Below are 24,211 nucleotides of genomic sequence, written 5' to 3' on the forward strand. Positions count from 1 at the left end.
TGGAGAGGGAGGCTGAGAAGCCTGCAAATGGCCTGCTCCAACCAGGGTACATCGGCTCAAGCTGTGCACGTGCCGCCTTCAGCATAAACAGGTCCTGTTTGCAAGGCAGAAGGCAGATGACATCCTAGTGACACCCCTGAGCATTCTAGAAGCCAAGGTAAAAGGAGAAATTAAACTTCGACCAAAATAAACAAAATACTAGGAGGCACATGTCACTTAGGTCTCCAGGGAGGAGGCCATGTGCAGGCTGCAGCTGGACAACGTGCTTGCTGGTGGCTTTACTGTGGCAGCATTGTCTACAGGAGGAGCCACACTGCAGCGCTGTCAGCAGGTAGGCAGGGCTGCTCCACACAGGCTATCCCTCTGTCTTCTGTACCCCCTTCACCCCTGGCCACCATGCCCTTCACTCTACCTGGCCCATCCCCCTCCAACTGGGCCCCAGTGGGCATTCTGTGTCAGCTCTGGGACTGCGGTGTCCTCTGGATTACCGTTCCCTCCATGGTGTCTCCATGTGCCTGACACTCCAGGATAGATCCTCTGGAAGCCACAGCCTGGTCCCACGCACGAGGTCCTGCTGGGGAAAGGGAGGCCTCATCTTCCCAGGGTCGGGACCCTCCCTCCAGGAAGCCCCTCAGAGCTGGAATCAGGGAGACATATGGTCTGGAGGCCAGCAACATGGTGGACATGCAATGCCCCCTGCAGTGCCAGGGCCTGCGGTGGTGGACACCAGGCCAAGCCAGAATTCACCTTCTTTCCTGTGTTTGCTGCACCCAGCAGACGCTGGGCGCATAGATGATGTTGGAGACGTACACAACCAGCAACCACGCAGGGGCAGCCTGTGTCTGCAGATGACAGAGGTCTGTCGTGGGCTGGATGGTGACCCCAGAAAACATGCCCCCATCCAAACTCCAGGAATGTGTGGATGGATGTGGCGGTGCTTGGATTAAAAGTCTTTGCACAGTAAGTTCTGATTTCGAGATGAGGAGACCATCCTGGATTATCCATGTGGGCCCTAAATCCAATGACAATTGTCCTTACGAAGGGCAGAGAAAGACAGGGGCAGAGGCTGGAGCAATGTGTCCACAACCCACTGGTGCCTGGAGCCCCAGACGCTGGCACAGGCAGGAAGTATGTCCGGAATTGGTGGATTCTTGGTCTCACTGACTTCAAGAATGAAGCCACGGACTCTTGAGGTGAGTGTTACAGTTGTTAAAGATGTGTCTGGAGTTTGTTCCTTCAGACATTCAAGTATGTCTGGAACTTCTTCCTTCTGATGGGTTCGTGGTCTCACTGTCAGGAGTGAAGCTGCAGACCTTTGCAGTGAGTGTTACAGCTCACAAAGCCAGTGTAGACCCAAAGAATCACCAGCAGCAAGATTTATTGCAAAGAGGGAAAGAACAACGCTCCCACAGTATGGAACAGAACCCCAGTGGTTCGCTGGTGCTGGGGCAGCTTTTATTCCCTTATCTGACCCCACCCACATCCTGCTGATTGGTCCATTTTATAGAGAGCTGATTGGTCCCTTTTACAGAGAGCTGATTGGTCCGTTTTGACAATGTGCTGATTGGTGCATTTACAATCCTTGAGCTAGACACAGAGTGCTGATTGGTGTGTTTACAATCCTTGAGCTAGACACAGAGTGCTGATTGGTGCATTTACAATCCATGAGCTAGACACAGAGTGCTAAACAGAAAAGTTCTCCAAGTCCCCACTAGGTTAGCTAGATACAGAGTTAGCTAGATACAGAGTGCTCATTGGTGTGTTTACAAACCTTGAGTTAGACACAGAGTACTGATTGGTGTATTTACCATACTCTAGCTAGACATAAAAGTTCTCCAAGTCCCCACCAGATTAGCTAGATACAGAGTGCTGATTGGTGCACATACAATCCTCTGGCTAGATATAAAAGTTCTCCAAGTCCGCATCCGGCTCAGGAGCCCAGCTGGCTTCACCTAGTGGATCCTGGGGGGGGTTGCAGGCGGAGCTGCCGGTCAGTCCCGAGCTGCACCTGCACTCCTCAGCCCTTGGGCTGTCATGGGACTAGGCGTCATAGAGCAGGGGTCGGCACCCGTCGGGGAGGCTTGGGCCGCGTGGGATCCCACCGCAAGGGGGGAACTCAGACATGGAGGGCTACAGGCCCCGAGCTCTGCCCTGTGGGGAAGCAGCTAAGGCCCGGGGAGATTTTGAGTGTAGCACCAGTGGGCCAGCACTGCTGGGGGACCCGTGGCAACCTCTGCAGCTGCTGGCCCGGGTGCTAAGTCCCTTAGCCGCAACCCACTGGAACTCATGCTGGCCTGGATGCGTGCCCTGCGCAGCCCTGATTCCCACCTGCGCCTCTCCCTCTGCACCTTCCCGCAAGCAGAGGGAGGCGGCTCTGGCCTCGGCCAGCCCAGAGAGGGGCTCCCACAGTCCCATGGCAGGCTGAAGGGCTCCTCAAGCGCTGCCAGAGTGGATTCCAAGGCCAAGGAGGTGCCAAGAGTGAGGGCTGCTAGCACATTGTCAGCTCTCAGAAGGAGCCACCCCTAAGACTTGGCAAAGACTGTGGGCCTGCAGCCCTCTGGATTCCAGACTTACGGTCTCCAGTCCCAGAGGAAAATATGCTTCTGCTGCTTTAAGCCTGTTTGTGGTCATTTTTTCTGGCAGCTGCAGAGCACAAAGATGGTGCAGAGAGGAGGAGGCTTCAAAGACAGAGACAGACACTGGGCAGAGGGCAGAACCCAGGTGCTGGGTGACACTATGTAAGCCAGGCCAGAAAGACTATGAAGATGGGAGGCCAGCTCCGTCCATAGAGAGAAGGAGCAGCACTCTCTCAGACTGCCTTCTGCAGCAGTGCCTTCTCTGGAAATCAGCATGACACCTCTGGGCCCTGTCCCCAACTACAGAAAGGGACAATGACCCTGCTTGCCTCACAGAGAACTGTGAGGGTTAAATAAACTGAATAAACAAATCACTTAGGAGCTTTATGTATCAATACTGTCATGATTTTTCCCTTAATTTCTGAAAATAGCCCAAACTGACCCTTTGGATGCAGGGGACTATGAAAGGGCCTCTTGTGAATGACTGAAATGACCACATCTCACTTGCTCTCCACCCTGCACACGACTTCAACAGACACTGAGTAGAATTGGCCCCGGCTCTGACCATCTCGATGGGCCTCCTGCAATGGATTCCGGAACCACACTTACATTCCTGGAGTGTTTTTGTAAAGCCTGTTTGGTCCTCTGTTTGCCCTGAAAGCTCAGGGTGGCAACCTGCTGTTATTTTTCCAGGGGGAAGCTCAAAGTGTGAGCAGCCCCGTGTCTCATGAGAAGACACGTGCCCAGGCCTGCAGCCTGCAGAGCTGAACAGAATCTGAAAACAGAAAATCTGACTTATCAAGAGAAATCGAGCTCCTGAAAACACCGTTTTCTTTCATTTGACTGCGAGGACACTATCTCTGGATCCCAGACTTCATGGAGAAGGCCGAGGGAGACGCTCTCTCCCCTCTCCTCCCGACAATGCTGCTGTGAAGGCGATGGCAGGGCCGCGTGGGGTCCATGCTGCGGGAGGTGGGTGCTGCCCTCTTGCCCCCAAGGCTTCTGCTGGCCGGTGTGGACACGCTTCCTCCCGGGTGCTGAGAACTTGCTCTTCAAAGGAAACAGCAAATGTATTGTGAGTGATAACCACAGACAGGCCTGTTTACAAAAGACGCACAGCCTCTCCTGGAAGTGGGGCTGTAAATTATTTCCCGATGTCTCTATGTGGTTCCACAGCCTCATGAGGCCCCCAGAAACAGAAACAAAGTGCAGGCAAAGCCTAGTTCCAGGGCATATCGGCACCAAGCTGCAAACCGCCCCGTAAACAGGTGATTTGTATCCTGCAATTGACAACAAAACACTGGCTTCACAAGTGACTATTAAAATATCGTTAGGTAAGGAAAGTATGAGAAGGCGGTTAATAAAATCAGAACAGAGCAGCATCGCCAAGTGATGGCAGCCCGGCCTCCTGTGGAAAAGTCATCAGCCCGCGACCACCACAAGCTTCCCTCCAAGCTGCGCTCACCCTTCGTCCTCATGAACCTTGCAGGAAACGCCACCATCTCTGTTCGGGTTGAGTTTGTAAATTAAAACCTCAAGTCAGTGTTCTCTGCGTTTTCTGAGCCTCCCAGTCAACTGGAAACCCAGAGCTGTGGAGTGGGAGCCCGGGAGCCTTCTATAAATAGGCTTCTCCGCAGACATAGATGGAGAGCTCTGTGATCCTGGCTTTGGCTTTGCCACTTCATGCTTTTCAAAATTCCTCCAGCTCTGGCAGTGGCTATGGCTGCTTACTGTGTGTGATTTTCACATGTGCTGGTCACTTGCTTGCTTGGATGTGGTTTCATTGTGCTGTAAGCTCCTGTGCGATGTGGCCTTATGTTTCCCTAACTCTTTCCCTGTTCTGTAGAAGAGAATAATTATGCGCTCACCTGGCACAGTCAGGTTTGCTGGCATCTTGCTGGTCAAATGAAGCCTGATTCTCAGCCCAGGGTCTGAGTCAGGGACCCAGCAAGGCACGGAAACCAAGAGGAGCAAAGAACTCAATGGCCTTTAAAGTAATCATCTTATGGAGAATGGTGGCTCTGAACCCTCCCTCTCCTTGGTGAGGATCTAAGTTCTCATGGTGCAGAGACAGGCAGGGACAGAAGTCAAGCCCATTAACCCCAACTCCAGAGGAATACAATGTGTTCACTGCAAGCATTTCCGTTTTTCCATGTCAACACATTGCAATACTGGTCTGGGGCCCTGGTGCTACACTGTCACCTCTCCCCTCCAGGGGAGGCTGGGAGGCTCAGAGGGAGCCCCTCTCATACCTTTGACTCTGCGCCTCCATGGCGGTGCACCAAGGCTTGGGCATGAACTGGCCAGGTTTGCAGACATCCAGGACACGTGGGAAATATCCTCTGCTGTCTGGAGGTGCTGGCGCCTTTCTGCCATGGGGCTTGCCTGTGAGTCCGCCCCCAGCCGCCTCCTGTGAAGTTCAAACCCTCCCAGCCAGGCCAGGAGCACTGGTCAGTGGGAGTGATGGGCACGGCAGAGGACGTCACCCTGGGTCCCTGGAGCGGAGCAGGCCCCCGTCCATCGGTGTGCAGAGCTGACACCCAAGGAGCTGGGCCCGCAGCACCCACATGGCTTATGGTAGCAGAAAGCACGGCCATGTCCAGGTACTGGGTGTGGGGACCATCAAGTGGGGCTCCTCACCCAGACCCAGGCCCAGGGCCTGGCGGCACAGGAAGCCCTGAAGACTGAGCTGGACTGGCTGAGAAAGAGACGGAGGACCGGGGGTTGCCGCCCAGGACACAGTGCCCCAGTGGAAGGTCAGAGGGGCTTGCACCCAGCAAGCACCACACGGGGCCAGGCAGCCCAGGAGACCCGGCGAGGCATGGAGCAGCACGGGGCTCCATGGGGGCTCCCAGGGCTCCCTCAGCACCAGGGCAAGTCGCCTCCTTCATCTGAAGACCTTCAAAGGGGTGGCTCCTAGGCGGCAGCAAGGAAGGCAGGGCAGGCAGGAGGATCACAGATCTGAGACATCCTGCATGATCCTGGAAGCTGGGCAGCCTTCCCCAACGGTCACGCCCAGCCTGCCACGTCTTCTGGGCTCCCACCTGAGCCCTCAGGCCTGACCCCCACTCCTCCCTCACCACCGTGTGGCCACCACCCACCCTGCCATTGTCACATGACCTTGGGGATACTCCTCTCTCCATGAGCCCTTGTATTTTAAGAAGGAACTTGGGATTCTGAAAATATCCCTAGGCCTTAAGAAATAAAGGAACAGGCCGGGCGCGATGGCTCACGCCTGTAATCCCAGCACTTTGGGAGGCTGAGGCAGGCAAATCACCTGAGGTCAGGAGTTTGAGACCAGCCTGGTCAACATGGTGAAATCCCATCTCTATAAAATACAAAAACTTGCCAGGTGAGGTGACTGATGCCTGTAATCCCAGCTACTCAGGAGGCTGAGGCAGGAGAATCATTTGAACCCAGGAGGCGGAGGTTTCAGTGAGCCAAGATCACGCCAAGATCACTCCAGCCTAGGTGACAGAGTGAGACTCTGTCTCAAAAAAAAAAAAGAAATAAAGGAACACCCGCTGCCACCCTTCAGGAACTGCAGATGGGCTGAGCAGGGGGGCAGGAGAGTGGGGCGAGGGGACAGCCGCTCCACAATGCATCCTGGGTGTCTGAGCCTGGGCTCCTACAGGGCTGGAGGTTGTGGGATGGGATGAGGACTCTGGGATATCATGGATGCCTTGGAGGACTTCCTCTCCCCAAGGATGTAAAGCTACTCCCTGAGGTCACTGCTGGACAGTGGACACAGCGTAGTCACCTGGGCTGCCTCTGGAGCTGGGGCTGGTAGAACCTCAGCACCACTGAGATGTTCACATCTGCACAGAGACTGCCTTCCGCTGGGCAGAAAAGAGGAGAAACAGGGCTTTGGGGGCCCCGAGCTGGGCTGCCTCCTGTTACCAGGGCCTAGAGTCACTAAGATCACACCCTAGAGTCCAAAGAAGAAAACTGGATTCTTCCCTTCAACATGCTTGGAGCCACTTGGAAAATTTTATACATTCTTCAACCCCCGTCTTTCTATCAGCTGCTTGTTAAACGTAGCTACATAGCTACATGGGCTTTCTGTACAGCAGATTATTTAAATCATTTGCTTAAAAGCTTTACTTTATTCACATTCAAATTCAGTTATTGGAAATTTACTTTTAAATCATGTGTGCATTACAGATCATAGTAACTGTGATTAGGAAATATGTCAGGCACCGACAAATAAATCCACAACTGATCAAATGATAAATTGGTCATTGATGTTTGACTCACTTTTTAATCCAGAATTCCATCTGCAATACTCAACGTGTGTTCAGAGGTCCAGGTTTCTCTGTGCGCCATCTCAACTTGCTCAGGCAGAACTAGCCCTGTCTCCGATACAAGTCAGAGCACTGAATTCCATATGCCTTTAATTCCGTGCCTACCTCATCTGCTTGTTCCAAGGAACAAAGAAGAACGATGGAGAGATTTCCACACTGCTTAGCGTTCAGAACCTGTGTAATTTATTGTTTTCTTCCTGTTTCTCAGGATCTCTGTAAATGTCTCAAATCACAAGTTACTTCGATATTGCTTTACCTTACAAGAAAAACAGGCAAGAAGAAAGTAACTGGTAATTATCCATTTAAGTAATTAAGAAAATTGATTAACAGACAAAAGTCTTCTTCCTGAAGGAATTTTAAAAGAGATTTCTGCTATCTACTGCACCGTTTTTAAAATAGCATAAGGGAATGTCAAGAAAAATTAATGGAGTAATTTCTTAAATATGATGAGAGAGAGATGCCTGGAGAGAGAGATGAATTCCCTGGGCCTGAAGGTTCCCCTACTGAGACGGTTGTCTCCAGGCCTGCAGCATCAGTGTCACCTGGGAACCTGCTGGAAAGGCAAATCCCAGCCCTTCCAGCCCTGGGGAGTCTGAAACTGTGGGAGGTCTCCAGCAGATCTCCACGTGCACCAGTTTGAGGACCCCTGCCCTAAATCCTGGCTTGGGGCCATCCCTTGGGACCATACCTGCTGCAGTCACCAGAGCCGCGTCCTCCCACTCGCTGCCGGCCAGCTCAGGGCAGTGTGGAGGGAGGACAGCTTTCCCCGGCCCCACCATCGGTGTGGTAGCCAGGGTTGCTGCCCAGGCCAGCGCCATCCTCACTGTTCCTCCGTGGACTGGCAAGAAGCTGCGAGCCAGGTGGGAGCCCGCGAGGACAGGCAGCTCCCTCGGGACCTGTGGGCTCTGTGCTGCCATCTGCAAAGCCAGAAATGGTGAGCACTGAGTGAAATCAAAGCAAAGCTGGGAGCTCTTCTCTCCAAGGTTTTCTCCCCAACACCTGTGCCACAGGTGCCTGGGAGACATGTTCCTGTCTGAAATTCAGATGTCTAGCCTGAATTCTAGAGATCTGACGCTGAGTCCCTGCTTTAGTGGGATTCTACAGCTGAGCCAGGGACAGGCCACCCATGATGGCATCAGCCACCCTGGGAACCAGAGAAGGCCTGGGAGCACACGGAGTCCATCCTAATGCCCTTTTCTTCCAAATTAATCTGGAAGTTTAAGCCACTTATAATAATAATAAATTGAGAAAGTAACAAACATTAGCAACATCCTAATTATAAAAATATTAAATTATTAAGAAGCAGCATAAAAGTTGCTTTTGAATCCGATGAATTGATTCACACAGATGAGCATGCTAGGATGCAGCGTGTTTTGGGGGCTGTAAGGGAGGGGCTGTGGGAACCTGAACTGCTCTAAAGCCACAGTCATTCCCTCAGTGCTCTCTCAGGACAGAGAAGGATGGCATGGAAATCAACCACAACACCCCTCACCCTGCGTCCTGCATTCAGCCTCTCTGAGATGTGGCCCTCCACCCCACACCCACCCAGACTGTGGGGCCACATCATTGGTCAGTTTGCAGCTGGGCGGGCAGCTCAGGCCGGACGCAGAGCACAGCTCAGGGAGCCGGAGGAGCTGCGCAGCACAGAGCATCAGGTTCTGGACCATCCATTGCTCATGGGGTGTCAAAGTTCTTTCCAGATAATTTAACGTTTTAAGGAAAAGCAAAAATGGGCAGAAAATTTCAGAAAATATATCTGAGGAGATTTATGTGAACTTAGGATGGGAGAGATATTTTTAAACATGGCCCCTAATGTGGAAAATCTCCAAAAATCAATTTGGCTGGTTTGGATAAAAGTGAAAAGCTAGCGTATAAAAAAGCGAATGTATTTTTTAAAAGTCAGTTCACAATTTTAAAAAAGTGCTAATGGGCATGAATAGTAGAAAAAATGTCCATCCACACGGCAATGATTCTAAAAGTGGGGGCTAGATCAGAGTGGGGAAGGGAGCGCCCCTTCACCCACTGCAGAACAGAGAACCCAGGTCCTGGGAGGGCCACCAGGAGCAGGGCAGCCCCAGGACCGGCCTCTCGAACCATCCAGCCTCTAACTGCAGCCTCGAGCAGGGACCACTCCTTTGAGCCCGCCAGGAACAAGCTCAAAGTGCAACTCCAGAAATATTCATTTCAAGATGTTCAAAGCAAAAAATCAGAAGCACTAAGTACACCATCCAAGAAAAGGGCCTAAAGAAGAAACAAAACCACGCCGTTCAGGGCACTCTGTGCTGTGAAAATGAGGCTCAGGGAAATTAGGGGAGATAAGATCAAGACTTTTCCTAATGGGAAGAGTTTAGAAAGCATTGTAAAAAGTGCTACCTTTTTGTGATCACAGGTCTGAAAAAACAAAATAGAGAACATATGAGTATGAAGTTATGATGATACCTATATAGAAAGATGCACACACACAAATGATGTTTTGTATGTTTGCCTCTTATCTGATTTCTATTTGACATCATGATGACATTTTTACAGTTACTATGCTTATACTAAAACAATTAAAATGATAGTAGAACAGAAAAAACCTCTGAAGGTTTTATTTAACTTCTCTGTAGAACAAGGAAATTTCAGAAAGCTCTGGAAAAATGCTCTGTGGCTTGCCTGAAACACGGCCTTCTCCCCCAACCCCAACAGATGTTCATGGTAGCACGAACTTCGTAACCCTGCCCCATCTACCATCCAAAGGTACTCTATGGATAAAAAGAGATTTTTTCAGAAACACCTTGACATATGGAAAAATTAATGTGGATATTCAAAAATAAAGTGTTATTATGACTCCACAACTCACAAAATTCACAGGAATGAGTGCCAAGACAGGATTCATTTTTAAGGATTTTGTTCATCCTTATCATCTGGATTCTTGAAGTCTATGACAGTGACTCTCAAAGAACCTTCCAAGGTCTTGGTGATCCTAGGTGGGTTTTAAACAAGCCTCTTTGGAGAAGAGGCTGGCCCTTATGTCTGTAGGATCCTCGGGCCCCAGCAGGCCATCTAAATCTTCCTCATGTCAGAACGTCAGCCGACTATAAATAACCTAGACTTCCATGTCTGTGTGGCTCGGTAATTTCTCTTCCTTTCCCCCTAGGGCTGAATGCTCCTTCCACAAATAGTAGCAGAGAGCCCTGTGAAACCCCTTTAAAAGCATCCACAGGCCGCCAAGACTTCACGACCACAGATAAGATGAATAATTTCAGGCACAGTCCTGCTCTGCCATGGCCCCCGATTCGTCAACTCCAGGGCTCCAGAGAAACCCAAGCACAATTGCCAACAGGCTTCATTGAAATGAAAACATCATTTTTCCTTCCGTCCATCTCAGGGAAGCCTGGAACTGCCTCTGATAATTAATCCACTGAGAGAAATCAATACTACAACTGGTTGAAGACGAAACAACCCGTAGCAAAATAAACTTGCCAATGATGCTTCAGCAGTTTCTGCAAGCACACACTGTCGACTGCAGATGTGGAATCTAAATAAATGTTGCTTTCTCTCCAAAAATAATCCCACCCAGAAAGTCAATTACCCTGAACCATTTTATGTTCTATGCCGCTTGTGTTATAAATACAGCCTTTGTTCTCCCAATGTGGGCTAGTTGGCTTCCTTTTCCCATTAGAGTAGCAAATGAGGCTACAGTTTGATAGTTGGGAATAGACAGAGAGTTTGAGGTGTGAATGATTGATGAATAATGAGGAAAACACAGATTCGTCCCATGTGCCATTTGTAAATCCAGGGTGAGTTTTCGGGATTTGTGTTTGTTTGTCGTTGGCTTAGGTTTTTGATTTTTGCTTTTTGAATTTAATTTTTCATTAGAAAGGCAGGTTAAGCCAGCCACACAAACTAACTCGCAGTTTAGCCCATGGCTCATGGTAGAGTTTGGTGGCTTCACAAAGTACAGAAATGACTGAGGGCCAGGGCATTTGTTCATTAGAAGCAATGGTATATACAGTGTTTGATGGGCCACGGTTCATGCAGAAATGAAATTTGAATGAGTAAATCCACCATGGCAGAGTATTAGGTTTCCATGAGAAAAGCATTGTCACGGCAAAGGTCCTGCCTGGCCGCCTCTGGGTCACCTGTTGGCTGACACACCTGAGGCTGGCTAGGCTGCATTACCTGCCCAGGCAGATGGAAAGGGGAGAGGTGACAGCTGTGCTGGGCGGGCATCCCTGTGTTTGGCACTTTCACATGTTCTCTTTACCAATTCTTTTTTTTTTTTTTTTTTTTTTTTTTTTTTTTTTTTTTTTTTTTGAGACGGAGTCTAGCTCTGTTGCCCAGGCTGGAGTGCAGTGGCCGGATCTCAGCTCACTGCAAGCCCCGCCTCCCGGGTTCACGCCATTCTCCTGCCTCAGCCTCCCGAGTAGCTGGGAGTACAGGCGCCCGCCACCTTGCCCGGCTAATTTTTTTTTTTTTGTATTTTTAGTAGAGACGGGGTTTCACCGTGTTAGCCAGGATGGTCTCGATCTCCTGACCTCGTGATCCGCCCGTCTCGGCCTCCCAAAGTGCTGGGATTACAGGCTTGAGCCACCGCGCCCGGCCTCTTTACCAATTCTTACAGCAATAATCATAACAGTGCCTCTCTCATGGGGCTACCATGAGGATTCATAAAGTGTTACGTCCAGTAGGGCTTAGAACAGTGTCGGGTGTTCCTGAAGCTCCGGAAGTGTTGTATTTTGTGTGTTTGTTTGTTGTTGTTGTTGTGTTGTGTTGTGTTTTGTTTGTTGTTTTGAGATAGAGTTGCTCAGGCGGGAGTGCAGTGGTGCAATCACAGCTCACCGCAGTCTCAACCACCTGGGCTCGAGTGATCCTCCTGCCTCAGCCTCCTCAGTAGTTGGGACTACTGGCACCACAGTCAGCTTTTTTTTTTTTTTTTTTAATTTTTGTAGAGACAAGATCTCTCTGTTACCCAGGCTGGTCTCAAGCTCCTGGGCTCAGTCAGTCCTCCGGCTTCGGCTTCCCAAAGTGCTGGGATTGCAAGCGTGAGCCACCACTTGCAGCCTGTTATTTCTGTTGGTATCCCAGAAAGACTTGCTTGAATTTACACAGGAAGGGTGAGGCAAAGAAGAACATGACCACGTCGTTTAGGCTCCAAACTTCATCCTGTTACCATCATTTCCAGAAGCAGAGAGAAGGCGAATGAAGGCTTTGGCATGAGCTTGCTTTAGCAGCAGCTGGGTAGGTAGGTAGGTGAGACCTCAAGTTCTTTTGAAAACTGAAGCTACCTTGGAAACAGCCACATATTGTTTTTGCCTTCTAATCCCTCTCCTTCCATCTAAAGGAACAATATAAAATTCCCTATTAAAATCAAGTTTTCCTTTATACAATGAACACACTCATTGAATGAAAAATTGGAAGAAGACACAGAAAATATAGAGAAAAGGTGTTTCATGTTGTCATTGAAGACAAAGAAGAAACACCCCCATTATCAGAGACGGCCAGTGCTGTGGAAAGTCTCCACTGGCCCTTCGTGAACCTGGGTGGCTGCTGTGACATCCTTTGTAACTGAAGTAAAGTAAGAGGATCACAGGCCTTTTGAGCCAAAAGTTGAGCCCAATTCTGAAGGTGCAGTCTGTTCTCTTGGCTTTTAAAACCTGCAGCAGAAAACGAAAATGCATCTCTGCTGGGGAGAAAGGAGGCTTATCCTACGTAGGGACAGACACTCCCACCATGGCGCTCCATCTTCATCCTCAGTGCCCAAATATATTCACAAATGTAATGTCTTCCCTGAGGTCTCCGCCAGTATGTCTCCCGAGTGTAGAATTCTGTGATGAAGTTTTAACCCACCTCCAAACCTCTTCCTTCATAAAGTTTCATGTTTGCATTTTGCAAAAGGCAGCAGCCTCAGTCATGCTTAAAAGGAGGTGATACTAATTATGCACAGATACCCCGAGCTGCAGGATAATCCATTAGCCACACCTCCCTTCCTTGCAAACAACATTTGAGGAATATGCTCCGTATCTCAGAGCCAAGGGCTCAGTTCATTAGAGCTGAGCTTAGAAAGCCTGTCTGAGCTTCCTCTCCCTCTTCTCCCTCCTTTCAACACACTGAAGCTTTCCCTGGAGTTCAGAGCAGATTGAAATGATTTTGGAGTCTCCCTCTGGGGAGACGTGAAAGCTCTTTTCGTAGCAGAGGTTGGTTTTCTGCTATTGATCTGTTCCCTGCTCACCTGCAGCCACAGTGCCCGTCGTTTATTTATGAGTCACAGCAACGCCGGATCCAATTATAATCATTACCTTGACAAATGCTATAACCGGCGGGTAGAGCATCCCCAGGCATGGCTGCCCCTGGGTTCCCACTCACCGAGGGAGCTCAGCCTCTGTCTCTCTCTCTGGTCTCCTCGGGGTGTCCCTGGGAGGAGAGAGCCCTGGGAGGAAGGCCTGGAGGGGATGAGCCTGGGCCCAGAGGGTGTGCCCAGTCCCTGCTGTGGCTTTCAACGCCCCAGGTTTGCATCTTCATTTCCAGTGCAGGAGAAAGAAGCTGAGGCCCACCAGCACTGTGGCCAGGAGATCCTGTGCAGGGAACTCAGCGAGACGCTCCTTAGACACAGACCAGCGTCCTCCAGGCAGCCAAGAGGACTGCAGACAGAGCAAATTCTGGCCCGTTACCCAGCCTGGCATGGCTGTGGAGAGCCTGCAGGGGGGAGGAGCGCTGAGTAGGAGCGGGAGGTGCCCTTGGCCCTGTCCTTAGTTCCAACCGCATTCCCCAAGCCGCCCTGGCTTAGTAAGGGAGGAGTCGCCTCCCCACACATGCCCCTGCTCTATGGCCGTGCAGACGTCCACCAGCAGCCTCTGTGGGACCCTCGTGGAAAATGGGTGGGCACCGGGGCGGATCCTGTGGCTGTTGGGAGGTGGCCCGGATGCCGCCCTGCAAGGCTGTTATTCCCCGGCTACAAGTGGTCGTCATTTCTGAGTGGCCGGAGTGGCGAGGCTTTGGCCTGCCTTGTCCACTTAAAAGATCATTAATCACCACCCCAGTTTATAAATCAAGGAGGCCGACTCGCTGTGCCACGATGAGGTCAGGCGCCCGGGAGTACTTAGCCAATTCCCAGCCCGGCCGCGCCCTCCTCTCCTCGGCAGCGGCCCATCCATCATTCCGCACCCACCGAGGCAATGCTGCTGACAGAGTGCCCGCCAGTCAGACAATGTGATCCCCCAAGACTCGGGGGCCGGAGCTCTTTAAAATTTCCAACCAGTTCCTTAGCCTTTTGTGTTAACAAAACCTATTCATTTCAGGATTTGGCAGTTCAAATTATTTCAGACAAGACCCCAAGACAAATGGTTATATGATAGAGTCACACGGTGCAAGTGGCTGCGGCAGAGGGCGGGATGCTGTTCACTGAGGGGGGATGGGGAGAAAGGAGCAAGGCGAGGCCCCCAGCTGGGCTGGGGTCCTGGCTTGGGTCCTTGGCTTCCCTAGGCGGCACTGGCCCACCAAGGGCTGCCTACGCTCAAATTGTGCACGTTTTGAGTTTATTTTCTGTGGTGGGTAAATAGGAAGAACTCAGCAAGGAGCTATTTTTCTTCTTATATTGCATTACCTGCTAAGTTGCTTTTACATATTTCAAACAGAGTTGTCGGGGTTTTTTTATTATTATTCCCTGCAAAGAGAAAACATAAATTGTCTACTGTCCAGCAGAAAGTGTGGGAGGTAAGGGTAAGTGGAGCCGACAGCTCCCATTTCCCTTGCCCCAGCGGGAGAGTGATGGGCAGAGATGGAAAATTGTGTTTGAAGCAACATCGTGACGTGTGATGACCTCCCGTTCACATGACGATGAGCAGAACAGCCAGTGGGACCGTTCTCCTCAGTCTCTTCGGGAGAAACAGGGTGGGTGTGAGGAAGGACAGGGAGAAGGGGCGGAAGGCCTTTTGTAGGACCTTTGGACTCAGAAGCTAATGAAAGCATAATTGTAAGGAGTAGGTGGAGGGTCTGGGCGTGGCCCGCCCCAATCCTAGTTCCAGTTTGTGACCCCATCTGTGTTGCATGAAGAGCCCAAGCCACAGGCCCAGGCGGGAACACCCAGCCCCCTGCCAGGGTGGCAGCGGATCCTGCCAGGGATGTCCCTTCATCAGAGAAGCCATCCACAGTGTGACATGAACATTCTTTCAATCTCTCTTTGCTTTGAATGAAGGGGAAGAGCCAGGGCACATCCGTAAAGAACAGATTGAGCATGGATGTGCTTGGCCACCCTCCTGTCTCTGAGAATTCTCTGTGTCCCGGGAGGCAGCAGTGCCAGGGTTTGGGGGTCCACTGGAGACGACAAAAGCGCTGTCCTCACACATGGCACCTCCTTCCCTCTCTCTTCTTCAGCTAAAAGGAAATATAGTTCGGGTTTATTACTTATTAATTTTGTTGCTTCATCCTCTTGGAAAAACCATTGCTGTCCCTGCCCAGGAATATTCACAAGCTCGTCACCCCCGACAGGCTCCAATGTGGCTGACTCATTTGCTCTAAGATGCATGGAGTCCTGGGGCTGCCCTGCCTGCTCCTTGTCCACCACACTGTGCCGGCCGGGGAGGCCTCGGAGGGACAGGGACCAGGACTTCTGTCTATGAACATTATCTTTACAAAGTAAATCAACGGCCTCTCTGAATCTCTCAGGCAGGACTTGGTTTTCTTGCCCCACCCACCTGGGCACCTCCCTTCCCAGGGCAGCACTGTCTGTGCAGCCTCTTCCTTTTGTGCATGGATTTAAAAGTAGCACCTTTTCCCTGAGCAAATCTTGTGTGGAGCAGTTTTCACGGTCATTTTTCGAAGGGAGACATCAACGTTGCCCAGCTTCTCCCAGCATAGAGCCCAGCAGCAGCCATCACGCTCACACACGCTCCTTCAGCCAACAAGGACATGCTCTGAACGTCCTAGTTTTAAAGTACGCCTGGCAGCCTTTTAATGAACGCAGTCATTAAATAATTAAATTAATCCTCCTCCTTTTCTCCTGGAAGGAGGCGTAGACTGTGCGTGCCAAGATCACATGGGCCAATCCCTTCAATGTCTGCCTGGCCCCAGTGGAGGCAGCACACACAGCCCCTGGGAGTCTTCACCTTCCCACACCCTCCCCATCTGCAGGAATCCCCTCTCCACTGCAAGCGGCTCTCAGGATAGCATTGGATAAAGTTCATTCACTTGAGACTCTAAATGATTCAAAAACATGAAAACATGAAATGCTGACTATGTCGCTGTCATTTATCCTTGGCAAATAATACACATTCCCTTTTTGCTCATTAAAGAAATATCTAATTGTGAATGCGAGGCATCCACGATTGCATTCATTTTTATGTTTATTCTTTGGCTACATAACAAATTATCACAATCTGGCAACTTAAAACAACCTGTGTTTATTCTCCTGTGGTCTCGTAGGTCCTTTGCCTTGTGGGTCCTCTGCCCTGGGTCACACCAGGCTGCAGGCAAAGCATCAGCCAGGCTGAGTTCCCATCTGGAGGCCCGAGTGGGGCAGAACCAGCTGGGGCAGTCCTTGGGTCCCATAGCCGCCTGCAGCTCCTTGTCATGCAAGACCACCTGACACAGCTGCCCACTTCGAGGGGCCCATGGGAGACTCCAGGTGCTGAGACCAAGTATTTGTAACGAAACACAATCACAAGACAGACATCCTATCCCTGGGGCCGCCCCTTCTGACTGGAGGCAAGTGACTCATGCTCGAGGAGGAGAGGGATCCTGGAGGCTGGGCCATGGGGCCACCTGAGGGTCCGTGTGCTGTTGGAATGAGTTCTTTCCACATATGCACACCCACATAGATTGCAGACAGGCCTTCTCCAGAGACGGGCTTTCTAGAGTCTGCTTTGTCTTCATATCAACAGAGGGAGCTCCTGCCTCCCCCAGGTCCACAGACTGGACAGTCTGGTCAACCTTGTGCAGGATGACTGTCACTGCCCCCATGTCTGACACAGCCCAGGAAAGACACTTGCTGGATCACTTTTACTCTGTCTCCATCCAGGGCTGTCAGGGTCCAGAGAAACCTCTGAAGTGGATGTGGATGATGTTTACTGAGCAACTGCTGTGTGGAAAGAGGCCCCTGGGAGCCGGGGCAGGGGTGGAGAGCTGAAGACGAGCCTGTCCTCAGGGGCTGCTTGCTGAGGTCTCCTCTCCACTGCCCCCTACACTCCCACCACAGTCAGCAGTTCCCAGCACGTGTGAGCGGAATCAGTGTTCTCGGGCAAAGCCACTCAGCCTCTGCAACCTCACCTTTCTCCCCCGAGGGGGCAGGTTAACTGTCTCTGAGGAGTGCTCCTGGAGGAGCAGGGGCTGGATGCAGGTGGAGCGCTGAGTGCCGCAGCGGGCACCCGTGTCGTGAGAGCCGTTAAGCCGGTTCAGCTTCCCCTTTTCCCGTGTCTGTCATCCAGTGATGTCCGGCGGCTGCCCGCAGCTGTCAGGGGCTGTGTTCCTCCTTCCCTGTGGGCCAGCCTCTGCAGCCTCCTAGCAGGGCAAATCCAGCCCATCAGATGATGAGCCGGCCTTGGCCTCCACGCCGGCACCCCTCAGGCCTGCAGCTCCCTGCAAAAGGCGGTTTCTCCCCAAGGACCTGGGGAGCTTGAGGCGGCTGCTGTGTCCCAGCCTGGCAGATTCATGCTCTGGGCACGTCCCCTCTGCCTGATCCCACATAACCCAGAGCCCCTTAGCTGGCTGCATAGACAACAGTCTCAATGTTGGGTCATGTGAGGTTATTTAGAGCACCGTGGCCCTGTTGGCCACATCCTCTTTGGCAGCTTGATTTCTCTCCTCCTGCCCCAAGTCCAAGTGGTCTTTGTGTCCTTCCGGCTTCTGCCAAAGATACGTGTGTGTGCACACGTGTGAGTGTGAGTGTGCATATCATATACACTGAGAAGGTGTGTGTGTGAGTGGGTGTGTGACTGTGGATGTGAGTGGGTGTGAGTGTAAGCAGGTGTGAGTGGGTGTTAGTGTGAGCAGCTATGAGTGTGAGTGGGTGTGTGGGTGTGAGTGTAAATGGGTGTGTGTGAGTCAGTGTGTGATTGGGTGTGAGCAGGTGTGTGAGCAGGTATGAGTGGGTGTGAGTTGGAGCGAGTGTGGATGTGAACAGGTGTGTGAGTGGGTGTGGATGTGAGTGGATATGTGTGAGAGTGTGGTTGGGTGTAAGCAGGTGTGTGTGAGCAGGTGTGAGCAGGTGTGAGTTGGAGTGAGTGTGAATGTGAACAGGTGTGTGAGTGGGTGTGGATGTGAGTGGGTATGTGTGAGAGTGTGGTTAGGTGTGAGTGTGGATGTTAATGGGTGTGAATGTGAGTGGGTGTTAGTGTGAGTGGATGTGGGTGTGAGAGATGTGAGTGTGGGTGGGAGTGGGTGTGGGAGTGGGAGTGGGCGTGTCAGCAAGCGTGGATGTGTAAGTGTGAACAAGTGTAAGTGGGTATGTGTCAGAGTGTGGATGTGAATGGGTGTGTGAGTGGGTGTGGATGTGAGTGGGTGTGTGAGTGGATGTGAGTGGGAGTGGATGTGGGTGTGAGGGGTGTGAGTGTGGGTGGGAGTGGGTGTGGGAGTGGGAGTGGGTGTGAGTGTCAGCAAGTGTGGATGTGAGTGGGTGTGTGAGCAGGTGTAAGTGGGTATGTGTCAGAATGTGGATGTGAACGGGTGTGTGAGTGGGTGTGGATGTGAGTGGATGTGAATGTAGCAGGTGTTAGTGTGAGTGGATGTGGGTGTGCAAGTGTGAGTGGGTGTGAGCAGGTGTGTGAGCAGATGTGTGAGCACCAGTGTTTGCATATGTGTGCAGAGCGAGGAGGAGGTACTTCTCCCCATGTGACTCCCCACCTTGGTCCATGTACTCACAGGCTCACGGTGTTCCTGGATCCAACAGGAACAGGTGAGGGGGCTGGGCACATCGTGTTCAAAGTAGGGAGTGGGGATCTCCAATTTTACAGATGAGAAATACACACTAAACATGGAGCTGTGATCTGCTAAGTGGGGCCCCAGCCAGAAGCTGCAGTCTCTTGGAAACTTGTTGAAATGCACTTTCCAGGGCCAGACTCAGGCCCTTCTGACTCAGAGGCCCTGGGCTGGGGTCCAGGACCCGGGCTCAGCTTCTAGGGGCTTCCAGTGCACGCTCAGCTCTGAGCCCACTGACTCTGCTCTCAGACCAGGCTCCTCCAGCTCCAGATCTCAGCTGGTGTCGCACACGTGGGCACATGCGCACTCACACACGTGCATACACACACGGGCACACGCACACACGTGCATACACATGCAGGCACACGCACACTCACACACGTACATACACACGCGGGCACTGGCACACTCATACACATGCATACACACGCGGGCACATGTACACTCGCACATGTGCATACACACGCGGGCACATGCACACACACGTGCATACACATGCGGGCACATGTACACTCGCACACGTGCACACACACCCGGGCACATGCACACACACGTGCATACACATGTGGACACATGCACACACACACGTGCATGCACACATCGGCACATGCACACACACATGCATACAGATGCGGGCACATGCACACACATGTGCATACACATGCGGGCACATGCACATACACGTGGTCACACACACACGTGCATACACACGCAGGCACATGTACACTCACACATGTGCATACACACGTGGGCACATGTTCAGGAGAAACAAGCCCCTCACAGGAGCTCTCACCATTCACATCAACCACCCTCGGAGTGCGCATCCAACATGTACTCTTACATTCTCATCTTTACTGGCATTTAGTGTTTTTTTATGGTATTATAATACTATTTAGCATACTTTCATGAAAAAACTATAGACCAAGGAGAAGCCATTGTAAACAAAGTATGAATTATGAAATTATAAAATAAGTTTTCTAGGCACATTTAATTAGGGGCAGAATGGGAGTAGCAGCATCTCTATTTGTAAGTTGGAAAAAGAAAACAGAAAGACGCACTCATGCTGCTGTACATCTTCACAAAAATAGTGGGCACTTAAGCCTATTCAATTGTTAATTCATCAGGAAAATAGTCTTTACTTGTGGTGATTCAGCAAAACAAAGTCGACAGATTCCACCTTCATTGCCTCTCCGTGCTCCTGCCCTTCCTAAGCTGCTGGGGGCATGGCCCAAATCCCTTCCCAGAAAGCAGCAAATACTAGATGGAGAAGATGCAGTGGTCCAGCCAGGCAGACACCCAGCTCCCAGGCAAGGACCCACACTTCCGGACACCATCTCACCACTGCACTCAGCCTTTGTCCCCTCGGAACTCCTCCCACGTAGACACCCCTGTTCTCCTCAGAACCCCTCCCATGTGGACAGAGCCCCACCCCGCACCCAAGCAAGGCCTCGCCCTTCCCGAGCACCATCTCGCCACTGCACTCAGCCTTTGTGCCCTCGAACCCCTCAAGTCACGCTTTAAGTGGAGGTCATTCCTATGTTAGAGATGAGGACACAGTCTGAGAATGGCCGAATGCCTGTCCTGGATACAGAGCAAGAACGTGGCAAGTCCCGAGGGATGAGAGAATCACCGCTCATGTGGGTTGTAGAGTCCTAGACCAAGAAAACATCTTGTACCAAAAATGCAAAAGCAAACTAAGTTCTTTGAATGGCTGATGTCATTTAAAATACAAAATCAATAATTGTCCTATGTCAAAAGAGTAAGCATTTGGAAATACAAAGGAAGAAGCAATTCAGTTCATGAAAAAGAGATAAAATATCTCTAAAAAAAGCGTAAGAAAATACAGGACAATCAAATTAAAGCATTATGTAAAGATATAAGAGAATATTTGAATAAATGACAACAACTCTTGTTCTTAGCTAAAAAGATCCAGCTTAAAAAGATATGATCTGTATTTTTTATACATTTCCAATTAAAATAACAATTAGAATCCTTGGCATTTGCTGGTAGGAAAACAACTTGAATAGCATGACATAGTACACAGGACTCTAAAGATCTTCTAGAAACATAAACATTTTTAAACAGTCAGAAAAGCTTTAAATAAAGAGTAATTCAGAGGAGCTGCCTTGTTGAACATTGAAATATATGATAAAGCACAATCAATAAAACTATGCAAAACAGGAGAGAAATCATCACATAGAACAACATAAAACATATAATCCAGAAATGAAACAATTCAGAATGATTCACGTAATAAAAATAATATTTCAGATCACCAAGTAAAAGATTCATAGCTTCTAAAGGATATTGAGACAATCCACTAGTTAATTAGATAAAGCAGGGATGCCGGTCTCTTGCCTTACAACAAAAGAAATTCCTGCTGGAGCATCAATTTAAGTATAAGTATTTAAAACTCCAAGAATAAAATCATAGATGATAAAAAAAACTAATCTTTTCTTTGAGATAGTCTTTCTGAATATAACAGAACTAGCAGCCAGCAAACGTGAAACTCTTCATTTTGACTTCATAATAATGAAAAAAAATGTTTAGAGAAAAACATTTTACAAAGTCAAATGACTAACTGAAAAACATATTAGCAACATACTTTATTAAAGGATTGCTTACAGATTACTAAGAAAAGCAGAACTTACTTGAGAATAACTGAAAATTCAGAGTAGTGAGAAGTAAAAATGGCTATTAAATATTTGAAATGATGTAAACTAATGCTACCAGGGTTTCTTATATCTCAAATTGGCAGATTGTTTTGTTATGCTCCTCCCCCACCCCGACTGACTCAGGTAATGGAACACAGACTCCGATAACCTGTTGCCTAAGAAGTATTCTAGAGCAAAGTTTTGGAAGTCCACCTGACAATGTCTTTCAAAGATTACAAGGTGCATAGCCTGTGTCCTGACAATCACATTTTCAAGACTATGTCCCATCAGCATACCTGCATGGGTACAGGAATATAGGGATGATTTGTGATGGGAGAAAATGGAGTCACCCCTAATGGCCACCATTAGTGGGCCATGGAGTACCATGCAGCCTTCAGAAATAGGTGAGCTGTAGACAAATGTCCCTCCAAGATTCATTAAGTGAAAAAACAAATTCAAAACAGTATGTGTAATGTGGGCCTTTTCTGCATTAAAAAGATAGATAGATGATGGATGGATGAATAGATGGGTGGATGGACAGATGGGTGGATCAGTGGATGAATCAGAGGGTGGATGGGTGGGTGGGTGGATGAGTGGGTGAATGGACAGGTGAATGGACAGGTGGTTGGATGGGTGGATAAATGGATTGGATGGTGGATGGATGGGTGGACGGATGGATGGATGGATGGATGGATGGATGGATGGATGGATGGGTGGATGGATGGATGGATGGCAGGTATATGATGGATTAGAGGATGGATGGCTGAATGGATGGACAGGTGGGTGGGTGGGTGGGTGGATAAATGGGTGGATGGATGGGTGGGTGGATGAGTGCATGGGTGGGTGGGTCGATGGATGGGTGGGTGAATGGATGAATGGATAGATGGATTGGAGGGTGGATGGGTGGGTGGATAGGTGGATGTGTGGGTAGATGGATGAATGGGTGGGTGGGTGGATGGATGAATGGGTGGGTGGGTGGATGGATGAATGGGTGGGTGGGTGGATGGATGAATGGGTGGGTGGATGGATGGGTGAGTGGTGGGTGGACTGCCCAACAGACAGATGAATGAATGGGTGGGTGAGTGGACTGGTGGGTGGGTGAACTACCAAATGGACAGATGAATGGATTAGTGAGTGGGTAAATGGGTGGGTGGTGGATGGATGGATACATGGATGGGTGAATGGGTGGGTGGGTGAATGGATGAATGGGTGGATGGGTGGGTAGGTCAATGGATGAATAGGCGGGTGAGTTGGTGGGCAGGCAAATGGATGAATGGGTAGGTAAGTGGATGGATGAATGGGTGGGTGAGTGGATAGATGAATGGGTGGGTGAGTGGATGGATGAATGGGTGGGTTAGTGGGTGGATGAACGGGTGGGTTAGTGGATGGATGAACGGGTGGGTGAGTGGATGGATGAATGGGTGGGTGAGTGGATGGATGAATGGGTGGGTTAGTGGATGGATGAACAAGTGGGTGAGTGGATAGATGAATGGGTAGGTGAGTGGATGGATGAATGGGTGGGTGAGTGGATAGATGAATGGGTAGGTGAGTGGATGGATGAACGGGTGGGTTAGTGGATGGATGAACGGGTGGGTGAGTGGATGGATGAACGGGTGGGTTAGTGGATGGATGAACGGGTGGGTGAGTGGATGGATGAACGGGTGGGTTAGTGGATGGATGAACGGGTGGGTGAGTGGATGGATGAACGGGTGGGTTAGTGGATGGATGAACGGGTGGGTGAGTGGATGGATGAACGGGTGGGTTAGTGGATGGATGAACGGGTGGGTGAGTGGATGGATGAACGGGTGGGTTAGTGGATGGATGAACGGGTGGGTTAGTGGATGGATGAATGGGTGGGTGAGTGGATGGATGAATGGGTAGGTGAGTGGATGGATGAATGGGTAGGTGAGTGGATGGATGAACGAGTGGGTGAGTGGATAGATGAATGGGTAGGTGAGTGGATGGATGAATGGGTGGGTTAGTGGATGGATGAACGGGTGGGTGAGTGGATGGATGAACGGGTGGGTTAGTGGATGGATGAACGGGTGGGTGAGTGGATGGATGAACGGGTGGGTGAGTGGATGGATGAACGGGTGGGTGAGTGGATGGATGAATGGGTGGGTTAGTGGATGGATGAACGGGTGGGTGAGTGGATGGATGAATGGGTGGGTTAGTGGATGGATGAATGGGTGGGTGAGTGGATGGATGAACGGGTAGGTGAGTGGATGGATGAACGAGTGGGTGAGTGGATGGATGAATGGGTGGGTGAGTGGATGGATGAATGGGTGGGTTAGTGGATGGATGAACGGGTGGGTGAGTGGATGGATGAATGGGTGGGTTAGTGGATGGATGAATGGGTGGGTTAGTGGATGGATGAATGGGTGGGTGAGTGGATGGATGAATGGGTGGGTTAGTGGATGGATGAACGGGTGGGTGAGTGGATGGATGAATGGGTGGGTTAGTGGATGGATGAACGGGTGGGTGAGTGGATGGATGAATGGGTGGGTGGGTGGATGATGGATGAATGGTTGGGGGAGGTGGACTGACAGACGAACAGACGAATGGATAGGTGGATGGATAAACAGACATACACATTGCATGCAAGTATACTTTTACGTATACACAGTAAACGTCTACGCTCAGGAAATGACAGTCCCTCTGGAGTGAGAGAACTAAAGAGATATGGTCAAGCCTGACTCTCAGTTTTGCTGTTTGCTGACAGCATTTAGGCCTCACCCCTCTTCTTCTTCTACCCCACGTCTGTCAGGCTGACAAGAAAGCCAGG

The 24,211-nt window shown here is 50.4% G+C and overlaps 1 protein-coding gene across 6 annotated transcripts in view; it reads left to right on the top strand.

Annotated features, from left to right (window-relative positions):
* Window positions 1-24,211, top strand: part of MRPL36 (mitochondrial ribosomal protein L36) — a 1,017,194-nt gene that overhangs the window by 652,828 nt on the left and 340,155 nt on the right. Inside the window, exon 1 of one of the 6 annotated variants that reach the window (XM_050795342.1) lies at window positions 16,965-16,968. The exons of the other annotated variants lie outside the window; for them this stretch is intronic. The gene's annotated coding sequence lies outside the window, so the exon portion shown is untranslated. Of the gene's footprint in view, window positions 1-16,964; window positions 16,969-24,211 lie in introns of those variants that run through there. 6 annotated transcript variants of the gene reach the window in all.

The sequence above is a fragment of the Macaca thibetana genome, chromosome 6, assembly GCF_024542745.1.
Source record: "Macaca thibetana thibetana isolate TM-01 chromosome 6, ASM2454274v1, whole genome shotgun sequence".
In the NCBI taxonomy this organism is placed as follows: domain Eukaryota; kingdom Metazoa; phylum Chordata; class Mammalia; order Primates; family Cercopithecidae; genus Macaca; species Macaca thibetana.